This window comes from Idiotropiscis lumnitzeri, unplaced genomic scaffold (genome assembly GCF_059441095.1).
Source record: "Idiotropiscis lumnitzeri isolate Australia: NSW breed Sydney's pygmy pipehorse unplaced genomic scaffold, RoL_Ilum_1.0 HiC_scaffold_91, whole genome shotgun sequence".
NCBI lineage: Eukaryota > Metazoa > Chordata > Actinopteri > Syngnathiformes > Syngnathidae > Idiotropiscis > Idiotropiscis lumnitzeri.
Genome location: NW_028283629.1, coordinates 665,241 through 680,524, shown reverse-complemented (window position 1 = coordinate 680,524; position 15,284 = coordinate 665,241). Strand labels below are relative to the sequence as shown.

Here is a 15,284-nt window from a genome sequence, read left to right as displayed (position 1 = left end):
AGCGGCCCCTAAGTTTAACTGAATGGAAGCTCCGGAGGAGGAGGGCATGCTCGCGTCACAGTAAGCCGAAGAGGAGCACCTTCCCCGGGCACGGGCGGTGCCAAGCGGCCCCTAAGTTTAACCGAATGGAAGTTCCGGGGGAGGAGGGCGGGCGTGTGTCACAGTTAAGCCGAATTGGAGCACCTCTTCCGCCCGGGCACGAGCGGAGCGCGAGGCTGTCAGTTATGAATGAATAAATGAATAAATAAATAAAGAATGCCACCTTTCATTTCACAGGGTACACCGGACGGCGTACCAGCAGGTAAAAGTCGGAGTAATTAAATAAATACAAAAAGAATGGCTGGGGAATTAAAAAATAATATGTTTTAATAATAATTTGTTTTTTTTGTTATAACATGAATTTCACTCTCTCTCTCCCCGTATATATATATATATATATATATATATATATATATATATATATATATATTATATATATATTATATATATTGTATTTTTTTTAAGCATTTTTGAAGGTGTGCCGCTACTTCGCGGATTTTCAGTTTTCGCGGGTGGTCTCGGTCCCCATTAACCGCGATAACCGAGGGTTCACTGTACTCCATAAAATTTACAAAAGGCGAGGTGAAACACTCAACCAGGGTTGCTTTTTTGAACATTTCTCGAGGGCCATGGCGAGCCATTTCAAAAAAGCTGCACAACTAACGTATAAAATATTGATAAATTTGCTCGGCCTGATGTGTGTGTAAAGTTTCACGAGTTGTCGTTCATATTTACAACCTCATAATCAGCGTTGTTTTATTGCCGAACAGTGCAATGCCACTCCCACAACCTTTCACGAAAAAGGACGAATTTCGTATTGTGACATCCTCATGGCCGAAACAGTAATCCGAGCATATATGAGGGCGACCTTGTTGAGTTGCACGGAGAAAAACATCCAAGAAAATAACTTGTATTAGCTTTTACCAGTTGGTGGCGCTACTACTACGATGAAAAATAAGTTGGTAGAAGTCTTCAGAGCTGAAGTATCCTCAAATGTGTACAACTTCGAGAAGATAGGATCATCTGAGTCATGTTGCCGGAGCTTTTGTTGTCACAAAGTACAATCGGACTTTTCAGCACCGTAATAGCCACGCCTTTTGCCAAAACGTCACAAAATTCGGCAGAGAGTAAGATCATTGTCTTGAGTCTTTTCTGACTAATTTTCAGTCGGATTCGTCAGAAGGGCACCGTGCAGTACGTGAAAATTTAAATAAAAACAAATTTTTGATTCCACTTGGCGGCGCTGTGTGTAAAACAAAATAATAACATTAAGATGTCTTCAGGTCGGGACGTTTTATTTACAGGTGAAGGTTTGGATTTTTAGGAGCATGTGCAGGGGAGTTATTAAGCATTCATTTATTTGTATTAGGTTCATTTTGTCTTCTTATTATTGATATTTGACTGATTCATTAAAAGCAGACATTTATGTTTTAGGTTAATTTTTTACCTGACATGTTTCAGCGAGTCTTTCGCCTTCTTCAGAGTGTCGCATGATGGTGTCTTGAGACCAGTCTTTATCAGCTGATGTTCCATGAGGGTGTGACTTACCTGTCAAAAAAATTAAAAAATCAGAGCAGTAAAAGAACAAGCACAACATGAACATTACAAATCAGCAATCACTGACCACTGCAAAAGGGAAAACCACATCATGGACCGGGAGAAGGGCAGGGTCATCCGCACAGAAGAGAACAAACTACAGCGCTGGATCAGAGAGGCCATTGAGATCTGCAAGCGAGGCATAAAAACCATGAACAGAGACAAGGGAGCCTTCATCCTCTCTACCACCTGGAGCAGCGTCTTGGCGGAGTGAATGGACAGCGGGGGGCGTGACTTGCCTTCATTCTTGTGACAGGTAAGGCACGCCTTCATGGAACATCAGCTGATAAAGACAGGTCACAAGACACCATCACAGGGTTCGAAGTTAACTTTAAAAACTGCTTGCCCATAGGGCAAGTGCCACTAAAATTTGCCTTGCCCGAGTGGCCAAATTACTTGCCCAACTTGGGCAAGTGACAATTTTTTTTCTCTTGCCCTGAGTGACTTTTTGTATGACAAAGTGTCTAATTACAAATTGCATGAATTTTTTGTTCGGACAGTTCCCGCCTAGAAAGAATTAAAAATACGTTACAATCATAAGGGTTGCTTATAGAAAAATGTATCATGTATTAACACATTAATTAGGTGTCTGCTGACCCAGGATTATGTTATTGTTATGTTATGTTATATATGAAAGAGAATGTGGAATGACACTGAACGATGGAAGGTGGAAGGATGTGGAAAGATTGTGAATGACATTGAATGATTTGGAATGACACTGAAAGATTTTGAATAATACTGAATGACACTGAATGAAGTAAAACTTTCTGGGAACGGGCCAATTCAAGATAGCTGCCGCACTGTGGGGGAGGCTTTGGTACCAAATTTGGAAAGAGACCCAAACGGTTGGGTCCATTTTATATCAGTGTGGGGGTGAAACGTTGGTCTCGGCGGAGCTGTCTGAATATTGGAGAAGTTAGAAGACAAAGTAAAACAGAACAATTAAAATCACTCTTCAAATACATATTGTTTGGTGGGCAGAGCATGATTTACAGCTCACCATTTTATTGCATGCACCAAGCATGTTATACATTTTTCTGTCCATGGGATGGCGTAGTCAAGAAAAATGAAGCATCTCGAAGCCCATTCGTGTGTGAAGTATTTCCCTGCAGGGCTTGGCTGCTTTATGGGGCTTCATTTTGCCATCACTAGTTTTAGATAGTTTTAATTTTTGAAAGAGCATTTTTGTTTTAGTATTAAGGTAGGCCAGAAATGGAATGAAATGCAGAGATAGAAATGACACAGGAAAAATTTGGCTAGAAGGGCTATAATTTTCATTAAAGCAGAGAAGAAAATAGAAACTACAAAAAACATTGATGTGTACTTGTCCACTTTAAGGTAGAACTGGTTGAAGTGAAATGAGTCACAAGATTGGAAAAATAGGAAATAAAATAGAATTAACATGTTCATTTTTGTGATAAGAAATTTGTGATTAGGTGAAAAGGGGAAAAAAAAGAGAATTACAGGCTTTTCAAATAAAACAACCTAATTTAAATTGGCCAACTTGTAAAATGGAAAAGAAAATTCTAAATTATGCACAGAAAGCATGAACGTGTTGGGCAGAAGGAAGGAAAAAGAAAAGAAAGAAAGGAGGAAGCAGTAAGTCTTGTTACAAAACATTAACTTTTCAGGACGAGATGTGGTAGCAATGGAGGATCACGTGACGTAAAAAGTCAAACATAAAAGTGTGTGTAGAAGGAGTTCTACATCAACATGCGTTTTACTCATTAGGCCGTGATACACTGGCAAAATTGGACTTCAATAGAATTAATAAGCACGGGCGAATTCAAACAAACGTCAAAACTTTAAAGGGGCGCATTGTCAGTGATAAGAAAGAGAAAAGATATTGCCAGACCACTTTTCTGTAAAAACTTTCCTTGGGACGCCTCGGTGACCCCCATTAAATCCCTGACCCTTCATAGATAAAGTTGAGGCCCAGTGCCTCTCAGGGCTGTAATTTATGTGGCAGAGAAAGGTCCAACAAGCCTTGGTAATCTTTAAAACAGTATCGTCATGGCCATGGAATGGGTTGTGTATGTTGGAACTTGTGAAGATACACTACAAGATTGTATCGACAAAGCATCTTAACGCACTACCAAATTATTATAAGCCATTTGAGCAAAACAGTGACTGCAAAAAATGACTTCATTAGCCTGGGTTACTGCAGGAACCAGGGCAAAATGAATTCATTTGCATATTTAGTCACAACAATTTGGATTTCGTGGCAGAGAACCACTTAGAGTGTGATTAAGAGCTTTCACTGCTGCTTTAAGGAATCAAAAAATTACATTCTTTTCCCACCACATTCACATTGCACGCCGGCCTAATTGTCACAGGGACACATTATACTGATAAGTTGCGGTGCATTTCAGCCCAGCGTCATTTTTTCCCCGCATCATCTAGGAGGCGCCACACGACTGTGGAGCCGTCCAAATTATCACCAAACCGCGACTTGACCTTCCTCCCGACTGGAGGAACTCAGACTTGTAACACAGACCAGGTGCGCATTCCAGACTGATAAGAAGTAAAAGTGTTTGAGAACCAAGGTCGCAGCCTGAAATCAAACTGACTTTTATGCGATGGGAGTACTAACATTGTGATACCAACGGATAAGAGATTGTTAGGATAAGCAGGAAGAGCGTAGGCGGGTGTGAGCTAATTAAAATTTGGGGTTTCCCATCTTGTATGAGTTGTATGGTTACAATGTGGACTGACAGTCAAGATAAATGTTCATGCGTTCTGTCGACATTGGGCTTTAAAAACCACAACAGGAAAAGAAAAGTTGTGCATAAAGCACGTCTAAAATAGTTATTTGTGAACGCAAAATTCACTTAACAGAAAATGACACAATTACAATTGGAAACTGCCTCGCCTTTATATCGACACAGCGCAGCTAAAAGGGAAAATGAACACACCCCCACACGCACACACACGCAGAAAATCAACTTGACAATTTGATCCCACGCCAGGGAAAAAGGTACCAGTAATTGAACGCACACATTGGGAGAACAAAGGTGCAAACATTGCTGAGGACAGGATCAGCAAATTGGCAGATGGCAAATCCTGGCTGCCTAATTCATTGATTGGAAAAGTAATAAGAGTGACACAAGAGCATAACTATGTGTCAAGAGAGGGGTAGTATGATATGAAATTGTTCCCACATACAGACTTTTCAACAAAAAACTTTTTTTTAGACAGTGTTATTTGTTTGAGATGCAATATTGTTTGGTTGTAATTCATATGTTTTCAAAATGGATTAAGTTGTTTCCGACAACATATGTTGATGCTAAAACAGTTGGAAAAAGTGTTGTGTAATCAAATTGTCAGGTTCAATCACCTAAGCATTCACTGAACATAGGCTAAATGAATGGAAGGAAGACAAGAGTTGATCTTTTACTCGCGAGGAGAACGAACGGAGGTGTGCTCAGTTACATCTCCAAATTCGTTCTGGAGCACACTCCGCCGAGCCCTCTATTTTATTAGGGAAGTCCCTAACAATACAATGTATTTGCACTAAGGGATGAAGGGGGGAGCACCAGCAGGAACATGTAAACATCTCAGACACAAGAGGAAAGACAGACATCAATGGCAGTCATCCACTGATTGAAAAGGCAGATATGCCCTTTTAGTGCTCTGGTACTAAAGTCTCAGTCCTTTTGTTTCAGAGGTGTGTCTCAGCACACCTCCTTTGATGTTGCAGACGTTGATCCAGTCTTCAGGCATCCGCTTCTCTGTGAAGTCTTCTCATCCATATGGTCAAACATGGGTCACGCTGTGGAACAATTCTTTTGCAATACTAATAGAGTAAAATATGGGATAAAATACATCTTCAACCTAACACAAATTATCCTGACATTTGGAATTTCAAGAAGTGATTTGAAGTGAAAATTATGCATTTTGTGAATGATGTTGTAACAAGTGGGACAGTTGTTGCAAAATTGACTCAAAGCGTCATTGTGCATACAGTCTGCAGGACTTGTGGAACGCACTAATGGGACTGTTAAGGGCAGACTTATCAAGACAATGAGGGAAAAAAAGGAGACAATGACCAGACTGTGTTTCAATCACAACAATGAGGATAGTGCCAGCCGAAGTTAGGACACTATCCCCTATCGACTCTCAGGTTCATCAGAACCACCAGCGACTGGCACATCAGTCCCAGTCCACATGGGAAACATGTTTTGACCAAAAAGAAAAAAAAAAAAAAGACGCAATTACTGGTCAGTGTGTTCTGATCCACAGAGAAATCACGTCCGTGTGGGAGACCAACTCTTCTTCAAGGTGCTGAAACGACTTCGTTGGGACAAGTGAATGCTGAGATGGCCCTCGCCAGATGATTGCAGTGACCCCGACGGCAGCAAAGGTCGCGGGGCGTGGCAGCTGGATCCACCAGTTGCAGTACAAGCTTCTCCGGTTTCCAGCTAAAGGCCGAGCAACGCGAATCCCTCGAACAGGAGCCCACCTGAGTCACAATATCGGACCACACGCACATCGGAACCGCACAACCAGCCACAGATACGAATGTTGAAGCCACAGAACAAAAAGATTAGATATTGTTTGGAAATTAATGACGTACATAAAGAATTTTAGCCTTGATTGGAGAACATTACTGCATTTACATTTTTAATAAAATGAAACAATTATTGATGTTATGACCACTACGAAGAATTTGAAAGACAATATATCGGGATAATTATGGTTTTCATTTTTGTTATGTGTAGTCTGTTCATGTTGCATTATTCTTATGACAAAGATGATTATTAACTGCATGTTTGTTGCCCAAATGTACCATTACAACCTGATTGATGTTGAGAATGACGAATTCGAACTGGACAATGACAAACTCGAACTGGACACTGAAACCTAAATAACACATGGACCCTTTTGCCCCTGCCCCCACACATGCACACACATACACCACACACGAAGATCCGGGAGGTAAAGACGGCTGTCCCCTCCTACAACGAGGCAAGGGCCTCGATCAAGTCGCCGCAGAGACAAGCTCTGCGTGGAGACAAACTCTGCGTGGAGACAGTTTTGTTATTTTTCACTAGGTATATTGAAGTTTTTTTATGTTTTATTCCCAAGTGACCAACATACCATGAGAATCTCGTTCCACGCCGGAAGGGAGGAGGGGAATTTTGTCCCTACTGAGGGTTTTCGCCCCTCCACGGATGACCACACTGTTGTATGATTTCATTATGATGATCTGTCTTAAAGCCGTAAGGACATGATTTAAACCCACAAACGGGTGAATGTGAGATGGGATGAGGATATGTAAATAGTTTGTGTATTTCTAATCATGTTTTTATACACTATTTGTATCAGTTATAATTGCGCACACACACAGACACTCACATTATTGCTTTAGCACACACGCGCACAACTGGAACACACGCACACACTTTAGTTTCGAATTCCTGACTGACTACTGTGGTTGATTGCTTCCTGCCTGCCTGCTAGAATTTCAGACAGACCTCCATTGTCTGCTTAGGTTGCTGATAAAAGACCGAACGGGTGGTAGAGAGTGAGAGAGAGTGCGCGAGATTGAACTGGCAAGACGCCTGCTTCACCTCCTGACTTCCTCTCCCATTCGCGAATGGTCAAAAACAAAACTCTAACTGGTTTGGTCTGGATTTATGCCACCTTCAGTCTAAAAATGGCGTCAGGACGTTTTAAACCTGACAGTTGCCTTGAGATCTCCGAGCTCGAACTGCCCTATTCCCACCTTGATCACAAGCTCCCATGAACCACTTGGACAGGGTTGCCTGTGTCCTTCTCGTTGATGTCCTTTGTGGCTCCATTCCTTTTCAGTGCTCCTAAAACAAAAAAGACAAGAAGCCAACTTAGTAAAGCTATTTAATGATTGTGAAACCTTATGGGACATGCTGAAATGTCTTCACACCACAATCCCTTAAAAAAAAAATATATTACCGTATAGAACATCAGAAAAAGGCAGGTCTCGGCGCTTGTTCTTGCTACGATGTCCAAAGAGATTGTACTTCAGAGACAGAGGATTTGTCATGATGAACGCCATCATTGTTCTGACACTATCGTCCAATCCACCAATACCTGCAACCATTATAACATGGGTGTCACTCGATCCAGATAATCATCACACACTTAAAAATATTTTGGCAGTTAAACTGGTTATGATAAACGTCACAGGAAAGGAATTGTCGATTAAGTGAACAGCTTCGGTAACGCCATATACACTCAAAGGGCAAGAGCCCAACATTCTACCAAAATGATTATGATTAGGGAGGTAACGATTCACTCAAGCCCCGATTCGATTTTTGATTTTCAGTTCCCGATTTCGATTCGATATTTTAATTGTTTTAAGTTGCTGCCACGTTTGTCTCTGTGCGCTCGTGTGATGCTGCAGCGATCCACAAACAAAATATGTCTATACGTCTTGTGCATTTTGAATGGAACCAAAAAACAATACACGATGCCAAATTGTACTATTATTATGAAACTGCCTATGAGTAGTAAAAGAAATACTTGTAAAAATATTTCACATTTTTAGAGCCCCAATACATTCTTTTAAATATAGAAGGGACTGAAATCATGTGAAAATTGAGTCTTTTTCTCAGTTTCCGACTTGGGGTGAACACATTCGGCTTATCATAGTTGCAGTTGACCATCTTGAACTCTGAAGTCTTTCAACTCGGCCTTCCGAATCAGGGTTTTAGAGGTGGGGCTATTTAGTGATACAGTAGGATGGTTTGATCTCTGTAGCTCCAGAATCAGGAATGTACTGGGACTGGGGTTCCTACTTGGGTTTAGGGTACCTAATTTTATATTTCAAGAAATTAAATAATTATTTATAATTTTGAAGATAATACATTAAAATTTCATCATTTTCATACCTGCATTAGATCCTGCAGTAGACTCACAGACTCAACATGTTGGACGTACTCAAGGACCTTCTGCAGCGCCTCTCTTGGTTAGGAAGCTTTTTCTCTGTGACAATCCATGGGGAGGTGTAGATGGTACTTCGTCATCACAGGCTTCAGACTCGTCACTTGAGAAAACATCCCTGCAATGGATGCATAGACACTTGGGCATGAATGTCATTTAACAACAAAAGCTAGAACAAAGAGCTTTGCATTTAAAAGAATACATCTGTGATGGGGAAGCCAGGTTAAAGTGTTAATTTTATAATTATGTAATTAGCTGCAGGTTAGTCTAGTGAAGGTGTAATCACTTCTATTTTGGAGCATAGCTTTTGCTCTGTCCAATCATTGCCTCACCTGCTGAAACCCACATTCGGGTATTTTACAAACCAAAAACTTAAATACCTGTACAGCTCTCATTTTTAACTTATTTTCTCTAACCTTTACCCACAAAATTTGAATATTCAAAATAAAAGTACACAAAGAAGTCACAATTTTTCCACATTAGTTACTTACGTAGTTCCTCTCAAATGCAGCTCAACACTGCATTGAATTAGAGCTTGATAAGCCTACACACAAAACATACAAAGCACATTGTGGCATGATTCTGAATGAGCCAATCTAGCATTTCAACATCTGTTCAACTGTTGGAATTTTAACTATTATCTGACTCTATTAACCAACATTCATCCAACAATTATGCGCGCTCGTTTTGGACACTGCATTGAATTAGAGCTTGATAAACCCACACACAAAACATACAAAGCACATTGTGGCATGATTCTGAATGAGCCAATCTAGCATTTCAATATCTGTTCAACTTTCATCTTGAATTTCTATTATTTAAATAACAGGCAACATTCAACAGTTAATATGTTTTGCTTTACTTACCCAAATCAAACACATCACAAAAAAGCCTTAAATGAGCTAGTGGAGTAGATTGTATTAATTTGAGTGAAAGCTTAAGTCTTTTGGAGAATTTTGGAGAGAGATCGAGGGACACTGTGTTTAGCGTCGTAGGCCCAATGCTAACAATATGTAGCTCGTTGTAAAGGTCCTCATAAAAATAAATAAAACACACAACGCTTATCAGTATTATTAAAAGGGTGATTATAATGTACTTAAGTTTTCCCCAAAATAATTCGAGTACGTACGTTGTTGATATACCCTCTGTGTTCTCGTCACTTATCATTTTAGCATACTGTGTTTTAGCTAACGCACCAAGCAGTTTTCCAACACAGGCAACCTTGAAAAATTACAAAACACATTGTAAAGTAAGTCTAAAAAATGAGAGCCAGACATTTACCCAAGATTAATTAATTAATTCAATTATCGTTCGGGACTCACCGTGCTTTCAGCTCTTCTGCCGCACCTCAAAGACCGCGTAGCTTGCATTCGCTCCTTTTCTCACAGTTTGAATATGCTGCCTTCAAAAGAATCTGTAATTTTGACAACTCCAACTTGAATCTACAAAAATCAAGCAATAAGGTAGAAATAACTTCAAATATACTTTGAATAAAGATCTTTCACAGCATACAGAATTAATAAAATAACATTAATTAATAATGTTGATTTTGTTTATTTAAAAAAAAGTAACTGTGTTGACTGTTGGATGTGGCTGACAATGCTGGACCTGCCTTGTCAAATAGTTCATAGATGACAATCTTAGCTGTCTGGTATATTATAAAATGTTATCTTGTCCCTTAAGGGTTATTAAGTCACAGTTGGGGGTACATGTAAATTCACAAAATATAACGTCCAGCCTTGTTAAATTTAGCATAGATAAATACATGAATTTAATTTTAATTTTAATAAATCAATCAATCCTCTGTACTGCTTCTTGTCCTCACAAGGGTCCCCGGGAGTGCTGGAGCCTATCCCAGCTGTCTTCGGGCAGTCGACAGGGTACACCCTGAACTGGTTGCCAGTCAATCGCAGGGCACACAGAGACAAGCAACCATCCGCTCTCACACTCAGACCTTGGACCAGTGACCAATCAACCTATCATGGATGTTTTTGGAAAGTGGGAGGAAACCGGCGAAAACCCTAGCAGGCACAGGGAGAACCTTGCACTTCTGTACTGTGATGCGGACTTGCTAACCAGTCCGCCACCGTGCCGCTTGTTCTAAAGAGTCCCAGAAAATAAAAACACCCGTCCCTTAGTCAAAAGCGGAAAAAGTCCAACAACAACCCGACCATAATTTGCATTGTTCCATAAGTTAAATCAATGTCAAACCTAATAAAAGCTGACTTCTGGTCCTCAAAAATCCTACACTTATTTTAGTCCTTTCACAATCTCGCAGCATAGGCTCCATGGCCATGTCTCTATCGTTTTGGCATCCATTGAATAGTTCTACTGAGAATAGTCTTCAGGGTGGTTACTATTAGCATAGCATGCATTAAATATCAAAAAGGCTCCAGAACAAATTTTCAAACCCATGCCCGCTTAGCTCATCTATAACCCATACAGGACCCAGACATGGTTGACCAGCTCTAACCTATGCCCACTTATCCCACACATAACCCAAACAGGACCGATAAATGGTGACCACTTCTAACCCATGCCCACTTAGCCCACACATAACCCAAATAGGACCCAGACATGGTTGACCAGCTCTAACCCATGCCCACTTGGCCCATATACAGCCCATATGAGACCCTCACATGGTTGACCAGTTCTAACCCATGCCCACTTAGCCCACACATAACCCAAATAGGACCTATAAATGGTTTCAGTAGTAGATTCAGTAGTTTTTATCATTACAGCATTTTCCCCTCTGTATAATGGACAGACATTAGGAGTGTTTCCTTACACTTAGATACGTTTATACTGTGTATATTTGCATGCTTTTTATGAATGTCTGCTGCTAATGTTATACATTAACGGCTACATTACGCCGCCGACTCTGTGTGAGCTATATCTTTGCTGCTGTAACACCTCAAATTTCCCCATTGTGGGACTAATAAAGGACATCTTTATCTTTATCTTTACCAGTTCTAACCCATGCCCACTTAGCCCATACACAACCCGTATTGCACCCACAACATTTGCCCAGTTTAAGCCCATGCCCACCAATCCCAGATGGCGCCCACATGGAACCCTGTACCATTGCCCACTTCTAGCCCATTCCCACTTGGTACCCAGGAATCCCGCATTTACCCCATTTGGGGCCCAGTTGGACATGTTGGCTGGGTACAGTACTTTTATTCTTGCAGTATTTTTATCATTGCAGTATTTTCAATCATTCAGTATTTTTTTTTATCATTGCAGCATTTTTATTTATTTCCCCTCTGAACCATAGACAGGCATTAGGAGTGTTTCCTTACACTTGTATATGTTGTGGGCTGTAAGTGTGTATATACATGGGGATCTGTGTATATACGTATATACTGTGTATATTTGCATGCTTTTTATGAATGCCTGCTGCCAATGTTATACATTAACGGCTACATTACGTCGGTGCCACTGTGTGATGTATATCTTTGCTGCTGTAACACTGCAAATGTCCCCGTTATTGGACAATTAAAAGACATCTTTATCTTTAGAAATTGAAGATTCACTTGCGAGGCCATTTTCAACACGGACCTTTCAAGAGAAGCTATATCGTCCAACACTCGGTCAGTGCTGTCTAAGTGCTTTTCTGTATATTGTTTGTCCACCCGTGGTGTCATAAATTATGGTATTATGAGGGGGATTTATTCAAGTAGGACTAAGTAGGACTTCATTGAAGGCCCAGGTGTGAAATGCATGGCCCTCCACTGGTTCAAATAATATCTAAAACTAAATTACCAGTTACATGTGCAATTTCAATATTCAACAATTATCTCAACAAAAAAGGACAATCTGAATTTTTTTTAAATGCACAATAAAACAGAAAAGCCATTTCCGGGTATTTTACAATTCAGTCTTCATTGGGGAAAAAACATTCAACAATTTGCTTTTCTTATTTAATACATAGTTCAGCACAGCAGGTGGCGGACAAGCACCTTAAAACGTCATTCGCCTACACAAGGAAGAAGAACATGCCCGAGGCGCTCCCGTGTCCTCGTCTTTCGGTCAACCTGAGAATAATGTTCTTGAGGATTAAAGTTTATAAATGTAAGTATGATGTGATTTTTTATTTTATTTTATGTTGTTGAACAGTGTTTTTGTTTATTTTATAATTTCGTCATTAAAAGGCTGTGGCGGTTGGAGAGTCAGCTTCGTGTTAGGGCGTGTTAAAGATCCCGATACCCACACTACACCCTCATTGAAGTATATACGAGTAAAATTATTCGAGCGCGCAGCCAAAGTATATTGTCCACAATTATTTGCGGACTTAACCAAAATCCCATTGAACTGGCGATGTTCGGTGGAATTCTTGTGCCCATGCTGAAAAAAATTCTCTTCAAATGTACATATCAAATTATGACATTATGATAAACAGTTGCATGTGTGCAATTTCGGTCACTCTTTTAAAGTCACCTACGTGTTTTGTCCGAGTGCAGCTAGCGTACTTAGCGACCTTGTGTGCATGCGCCGCAGATTGTGAGAGCGCCTCAAATAGTACAAATGAAGCTATAGCTTGTTCCGGTGGGTCCCAAGCCAGGGTTTTTTCTTAACTACCACATTACTTAAGTTTTAATATCACTCTCAACGTCAAAATTGTTACAAATAAATACATAATGATAACGTGCCGCCAAGCTCGATGACATAGGAGGCGGAAGTTGGTGTCGTCACACGCATTGTCCCAATTTTGCAATATCGGTACGCTTGGAACCTGTGCTCTGCAACACCCCATGTACACGTCAACGAGGAACGTATGGTGTAGAGTGTTTATTGCGATTGGGCCATTCTTTGTCACGGTCTTCTCTCTGACAAATTGGCATATTTAGCAGCCAAAATATAATGAGCCGTTGCTGTGATAGTAGTTGCAGCCCAAGGTTATTTTAGTAAACGAAAATGAACTCAAAACTTGAATAGAAAAAAATAAAATTCGATAATGAAAAAAATACAGTGAACCCTCGGTTATCGCGGTTAATGGGGACCGAGACCACCCGCGAAAACTGAAAATCCGCGAAGTAGCGGCGCACCTTCAAAAATGCTTAAAAAAAAAAAGTGCGAAGTAGTGGTGCACCTTCAAAAATGCTTAAAAAAAAAATAATAATAAATATGTATATATATATATATATATGTATATATATATATATATACACGGGTAGAGAGAGAGAGAGTGAAATTCATGCTATAACAAAAAAAAAAAAATTATTATTAAAACTTATTATTTTTTTATTCCCCAGCCATTATTTTTGTATTTATTCAATTACTTCTTTTTGTATGAAAGGTGGCATTCTTCATTTATTTTTTTTATTCATTTATTCATTCATAACTGACAGCCTCGCGCTCCGCTCGTGCTCGGGCGGAAGAGGTGCTCCTCTTCGGCTTAATTGTCATGTCAAAGCGTGTCTCCGTTCGGTTGAACTCGGTTTCATTTCGCCCCGCCCGTGCCCGGGGAAGGTGCTTCTCTTCGGCTTAACTGTGACGCGAGCATGCCCTCCTCCTCCGGAGCTTCCATTCGGTTAAACTTAGGGGCCGCTTGACACCGCCCGTGCCCGGGGAAGGTGCTCCTCTTCGGCTTAACTGCCACGCACGCCGGCCGGCCTCCTCCGGAGCTCTCGTACGCTCCCGAACAGAGCGAAATGTCGCCCCGCTAGTGCCCGGGCGGAAGTTGTTCCTCTTCGGCTTAACTGCCACGCACGCTGGCCGGAGCTCTGGTACGGTCCGAACCGCGCGAAACGTCGCCCCAAATCGTGCCCGGGGGAACGTGCTCTTCTTCGTCCACTCTCCTCTTCGCCCACGCTCTTCTTCGGCGCATGCCGGCCGTCTTACAGCTCCAGCGCCCCGTCGTGCCGCTCGGCGAAACTACAATGCCCCCGAATATTTTTTAGACCCGCGAAGCACTGAACCCGCGAAAGGTGAACTGCGAAGTAGCGAGGGTTCACTGTAAAATGAAAATGCTCTTTCAAAAATTAAAACTATCTAAAACTAGTGATGGCAAAATGAAGCCCCATAAAGCAGCCAAGCCCTGCAGGGAAATACTTCACACACGAATGGGCTTCGAGATGCTTCATTTTTCTTGACTACGCCATCCCGTGGACAGAAAAATGTATAACATGCTTGGTGCATGCAATAAAATGGTGAGCTGTAAATCATGCTCTGCTTACCAAACAATATGTATTTGAAGAGTGATTTTAATTGTTCTGTTTTACTTTGTCTTCTCACTTCTCCAATATTCAGACAGCTCCGCAGAGACCAACGTTTCACCCCCACACTGATATAAAATGGACCCAACCGTTTGGGTCTCTTTCCAAATTTGGTACCAAAGCCTCCCCCACAGTGCGGCAGCTATCTTGAATTGGCCCGTTCCCAGAGAGTTTTACTTCATTCAGTGTCATTCAGTATTATTCAAAATCTTTCAGTGTCATTCCAAATCATTCAATGTCATTCACGATCTTTCCACATCCTTCCACCTTCCATCGTTCAGTGTCATTCCACATTCTCTTTGATATATAACATAACATAACAATAACATAATCCTGGGTCAGCAGACACCTAATTAATGTGTTAATACATGATACATTTTTATATAAGCAACACTTATGATTGTAACGTATTTTTAATTCTTTCTAGGCGGGAACTGTCCGAACAAAAAATTCATGCAATTTGTAATTATACACTTTGTCATACAAAAAGTCACTCAGGGCAAGAGA

The 15,284-nt window shown here is 40.8% G+C and overlaps 1 long non-coding RNA gene across 1 annotated transcript; it reads right to left on the bottom strand.

Moving 5' to 3' along the window:
- Positions 1–1,657: 1,657 nt before the first annotated feature.
- LOC148315581 (uncharacterized) lies at positions 1,658–9,074 on the bottom strand. The gene is made up of 5 exons (XR_015840789.1): positions 9,051–9,074; positions 8,508–8,677; positions 7,570–7,707; positions 7,364–7,454; positions 1,658–1,764 (listed from the first exon to the last, which is right to left on the bottom strand). It is a non-coding gene; the product is annotated as an uncharacterized LOC148315581 (long non-coding RNA).
- Positions 9,075–15,284: the final 6,210 nt, after the last annotated feature.